Source organism: Carcharodon carcharias, chromosome 20 (assembly GCF_017639515.1).
Source record: "Carcharodon carcharias isolate sCarCar2 chromosome 20, sCarCar2.pri, whole genome shotgun sequence".
Classification (NCBI taxonomy): domain Eukaryota; kingdom Metazoa; phylum Chordata; class Chondrichthyes; order Lamniformes; family Lamnidae; genus Carcharodon; species Carcharodon carcharias.
This window is the reverse complement of record NC_054486.1, coordinates 64,955,900-64,961,899: the sequence shown is the minus strand read 5'-3', so window position 1 is coordinate 64,961,899 and position 6,000 is coordinate 64,955,900.

Sequence of the window (6,000 nt, the reverse complement as noted above, 5' to 3'; positions counted from 1 at the left end):
TCTAATGGGTCCTCAGGATCCTCAGCTGGAGGTGCTGTGGAGACAGGGGCTGATGGGCCTCTTCATTTTACAGCTGGTGAGTGTCAAAGAGAGAAGAGATAATTAGTGATTGACTGCATAGTCAACAACTTTATAAAGCACTGAGTTTCGTCGGGTGACTGTTGAGCTGTTGATGGGTCCTCACTGTTGGGAGACACCAGTTTTGCCCTCAGTGTAGGCACGGTCTGGGTCTTCAACGGTCAACTCTGCCACACATTCTTCAAAGATGGTGAGGGCCCTGTACTCAGGCATCCCCCTCTCCAGTCTGGGATCTCTCCCATTTGTTGTGGACGATCTTGTCCTGAATAAAGACAAATGGACAGATTGTGAGCAGGCCGATTTTAAAGCACATGATGAGGATACCTGACTTGTGTGTGTGCAGAGTGGACCTGGATAAGGGCTGAAGATGTGAGCTGCACAGTGAGAAGAAATGAAGATGTCAAAGTGTGTGAGAGAGTCAATGGTGATATCCCTTGAGCTGGTAGTGTAGGAGATCCCTACAGGCTGTAACCCTGCGAATGCCTGATGGACTTGAGAATGAAGAGAAGGTTGACTTACCCTGGCAGAATGGATGAGATCATTCATTCCTCTTCCTGTACTGCTTGATCCTCCTCTGACAAGCATTGGCATTGACCGCTCTGGCAATTTGCTCCCAAGCTGGCATGAAGTTGGTGGACCTCCTTCTACAATCATGAGGGTAAAGGATGTCCCAGTGTTCCTCAACTGCATTGAGAAGTGTCCCCAGCGCATTGTTACTGAACTTGGGGGCAGTAGGCTTCTTACCTTTCAGGGCCATCACTTGCCACGACCGGTCCTGGGCTGCAGAGAGTGAATGATGCATGTGGGCGCGGTTTAAATATGGCGCCTGCCTGGAAAAATAGCCCGATGAAGTTATGATGGGGCGGATGAATCTGATATGATGTGCTTCACATTCCTGCATATATAATGAGTGAAAAGCAGACAATCTGTTGCGGAAACCCACCTCTCTGGCTGGTGGGAAGTGCGTCGCGCTTCACGCCTACCATCACGCTTGGCCTCCAGAGTGGAAAATACCACCCATTATGTTATAAGTCTTGATTACAATCAATCAAATAGCTGAACAAAATAAAAATGTAATCTTCTGCAGGGAAATAACGTACAATATTGGTGCTTTCCTCAAGTGGTAATACTCTGGAAAGGGCGGCTCATTGTGAAGTTGCAGACTGAACTTTTGCAGATTCAACCTTCAACTAAATGGGCAATGCCTGATCAATCAGAATTTTAGGGGCTGCGCCTCTGAGCTTGAACTAATGGGTACATTATTAGGGGATGAGTCACAATGTACTGGAACTACTTGATGCAAAGAGGAAAAGTGTGCCATTCGCCCTTGTTCATATTCTTCAACTGACGCAAAAAAATCTACAAAATGTTGTGCATTGTGAATTTGGAGAATGAATCCTCTTCTGCATTAATTTAGGGAGTGCTGTACAACAGTAACCTTTATAGCAGCTTTTTATGCCCTTCCTGGGAACTGGAGTTCAATAATCATTTCATTCTTAGCTAGCTTCAGGATAGTTGTTACACATCAATGAAGTACTATTTTAGAAGCTGTAACTGCCAGATGGCAATAGTGCAAAAGTTCACTGAAATCATATTAATGAATACATGAAAAAAAATTCAACGGTCCATTTTGCTGCTAATTAGCATTACAGTCTCCAATCTGCCCTTTAAGGGAAACGATTGCTGAACAGCCACTTTTCTAACTATGGTTGACGATTTCAAATGCTTGCCAAAGGCTCTCTTTCTCCACCACACCAGGCCTTGTTGCAGCTGTTCAATGTAGACAAATGCAGAACTATGAAATTTTGATCTCTCCAGATTTTTCTCTTAAGGTTAAAGGAACCAAATTAACAAAATTTAGTACGAGTGTACAGGTGTAATGTTCTAATTAACTACTGTAGCTACACACTGCTTTTAATAATCAACAGCTTTCAATTCTCTACTCTACAAATGTTATTGTGCACAGGTCACACAAGAAATTATTTACTATGTTAAAGGCGCTATACTACAACAAATTAGAAAGATCAGCAATGAAAGCATTCACCTTTCAGATTTCCACAATATCAGGTCATAACTATATTTATTATGAAACTATGAATTTAATTGTGTGAAAGCTTTATCTGAATGGCTTGCACAAGGATATGTAATCTTACACTGAAAATACCAGGGCTCATTAAATTGCCACTTAGATCATTTTCTTCACACTATAAATGGAACTTGAGACTCATCCCTGTAAGACAGGGACAGAGTTAGGGAAACCATGAAAATTGCTAATTCCTCATTTTAATGATGTAGGTTTTGGTGATAGATAATAGTAGATGACAGCCCTTTCACCAAGTAAGTTTGAAGGCACATTCAAACAGCTCATGGGTAAAACAATTTATTATTGATAAAATTGTACTAATTTACCTTGTGGGTGCTCAAAATCATATCTGATCATCCATGTCAACAGAGAATTCACGGCAGCAAGATCACGCTTGTTCAGAAGACAAGGAGCATAGGGTGGAATCTTTTTGAGGTGTTGGGAAGTCTTGCCTGCCAGCTGGAGAGGCTGCGAGAGATCTGTGCTGCCTCTTTTCGGGGAGGCCAGCTGAACCACAATCAGACAGTGGTGAGGCTACTTGCAGGCCTTCCCCCAGAATCAAGACCCTGAGGGCGGAGGTCCCACCTACTAAGGCTGGGGAGGCGGTGACTGTTGCTGGAAGGACAGGAACGGGAATCCCAGGATCGCAGTGTAACTCAAGTCACGTACAAATAACATGGGGTGTTTTACGGGGTGGGGGGTCACAGGGAGAGTGGTTCAGGATGGGGGGGGGGGGGGGTGGTGGACAGGGATCGGCAGCTACCATCCCGCTTAATTGCATGCCCTTCCCGTCTCCAAGCTCGCCACCAGCAAAAGCAGAAGATTCTGCCTATAGATTTTGGTAACTACAGATTAAATTTGTCCCATTATAGGTCATAGAGCTAATGGAAGCCATAGCAACTAAATTTGCAATATTTCATTTATACCACCAATTTGGAAACTATTTTTTTTTTTAAATCGCTCAACTTATAATTTAGGAATTGAGCAATTCTTGCACAAATCCAATATAAATTCAGTGCACCATATTTCTACAGTCTTCAACAGGGTATGATATCCTAGCTATACTGAAAAGCTGACCTGATGCGATGCCCCTCACAATCTGTTCTTCCAGAAGCAACTTTCTCAAGGCAGTCGAACACCAGGTATAGCAGGAATGGCCAACCCTTCGATCGCAAGCGACTGGTAGCTTGCCGCCTGTCAATGAGTAGCTCGTGTTAAGATTTGGAAAAAATAGCCAATAGCATTACAGGGTTCAATTCATAAAATTATTTTTCCGCTGCACACTAACTAGCTTGTCAACTTTTGTAAAGGACACCAGCGCCTGAGTCAGCGTCATGCTGTAAGTGCGGGTCCGACCGCCATAAGTGATAACATGGCCATAAGTGAGGATCAACATAAGTTGAGGATCACCTGTACTAGCATAACTCTGCTAGCAAGTGTGCAGCAGGAAAGAATAATCTACCCTTGTTGACATCATGGATGCAGAGGCAGGTTCATCCAAAAAAAGGCAAAAGACATACTATTTCCATCAAGAGTGGGAGAATATTTTTTTGTTTTCAAGCATTAAAGACAAGTGTGTCTGTTTAATCTGCGCTGTCAGAGTTGCAGTGGGAAAAAAGAGCAATGTCGAGAGGCATTTTTCAACTGTGCACTAACATTTTGAAAGAGATTTTCCTACAGGAAGCAGTTTGCAGTCACGAAAAGTAAGTGAACTAAAAGCTGCAGCACAAAGACAGCAGTATTTTTTTTACAAAACCAACCAAGAAAGCTAATACGGCAGAGGCATCTTTCAAAGTTCTTCATTGTTTGAACAAGAACAAGGCAACATTTACAGACAGTGCGATCGTGAAGGGCGCAGTGATTGTGATGGCCGAGTCCGCATTCTAAGATTTCAAAAAACAGCCCTGAAGTTAATATCTGACATTTCCGGTGTGCAGTTAGGAGCAAACAATGTGGCAAGAAGGGAAACTGCATTATCGACCGAGGTGATGGAGCAGCTAGAGGGGGATTTAAGTACATGCAAACGGCTTTCCATTCAATGTGATGAATCAGTTGACATAAGCAATACTGCCCAGTTGGCAGTGTTTGTTGGAATGGTGTTTGAAGACTTCACAATTAAAGAGGAACTCTTGACATTGTTGCCTCTGAAATCCACAACCAGGGGAGTTGATATCTACAATGAGGTCAAGAATTATTTTGCAAAAAAATAATGTGCTATTGGAGAAGCTAGTGGCAAGAACAACTGATAGTGCGCCAGCAATGATTGGGCATCATGCCGGTTTCGTTGCAAATTGTAAAGCAGACCCCGATTTCCCTCATTTCTTGAACTAGCACTGCATTATTATTCAAGAGGCAATTTGTGCCAAAGTAATGGAGTTTGATCACGTTATGTCTCCTGTTATTAGAATTATTAATTTAATTCCTGCAAAGGCCTAACAGCACCGAAGCTTCAAGTCATTTCTCGACGAACTGTCAGCCGAGCATGGTGATCTTTTGCTGCACACTGAAAATCTGGTAGCTTAGCTGAGGAAAAGTACTGCATTGATTTCTTTCACTTTTGCCACTCCATTGAGTCAAGGAACGAAGGTACCGCTCAATTGTCAAATATTGTGTGGCTGCTTGATTTGGCATTTTTAACAGATAACACAGAAATTGAACACCCTAAACTGTGAATTGCAATGGAGAGAGAAGACAATTGCTAACATGATTAGTGCAGTGAAAGCTTTCAAGTTGAAACTTAATCTTTTGGTACAGCAAGTGCAGAAAAGGAAAATGCAACTGGTAGAAAATGAAGTTGCTGCTGAGCTCCTGGACATTGATGAGTATAGTGATCAGGCTTGGTCAAGAGATCAGTGACAGGCTTAGTGATTTTGAACAGCTGGAGCCCTACATGAGGTTTACTTCAAACCCCTTCATGGAAATAGGTGTTAGTGACATTTCTGAACAAATCAGTTTGCTGTTTAACCTCAATTAATTGGAAATGGAGATTGTCAGTCTTCAAAAAGACACACACTTGAAATCAAGGGAATCTGCCACAAATTTCTTGGAGTTTCGTAGATACTGAGAGGTACAGTAACATCCACACAGCAGCAATGAAAGTCACTTAGCTGTTTGGCTCCACCTATCTTTGCGAATCCGCCTTTTCCGACATTAACTTCAAGTCCAAATTACGAACTCGTCTGACCGATGAGCATTTGGATGACTCCATCAGAGTTGCCCTCTCAAGATACACACCAGATTATACAGAACTGGTGAACACAATGCAGTGTCAAATTTCACATTGAAATAAAGGTTAAGAATCAATTTTCTTCATTTTAAATATATATTTTTGTAATTCTACCATAATAGCTTACTGTACTCTTACCAATACATGTATTTTCAAAATATGTTTTAGTAGCTTAGGATATTTTTCATTAATCAGAATAGCTCTCATTAAAAAGGTTGGCGACCCTGAGGTACAGCACAGAGAAAAGAAATGTATCTTCCTTGTTGCTTGATCTCACTGTTTTTAGTGAGTCTCTTGAATGGCACTTCCTACAGTGCATAAAAGGCCATAAAATCAATAAAACTAGAAAGGTTATCAAGCAACAGTCTGACAGTTACGCTCTCGGGTCAAGCCATCAGCCACCACATAAGACTCTATCATTGACTCCAGGCTCCATTAAGCCTCATGGCCAACTGTGTCATTCCTTCACCGTGGACCAGGTGGGCATGCATTGCCAGTCACCATGAATAGCTATTACCGGAGGGCCAGCACTGATTCTCTGCCTCTCCCTGGAATTGTGCGCCCTATTCTGCAAGGAGAGTTACGAGTGTGAGAAATGAAATGTGTGGAGAGG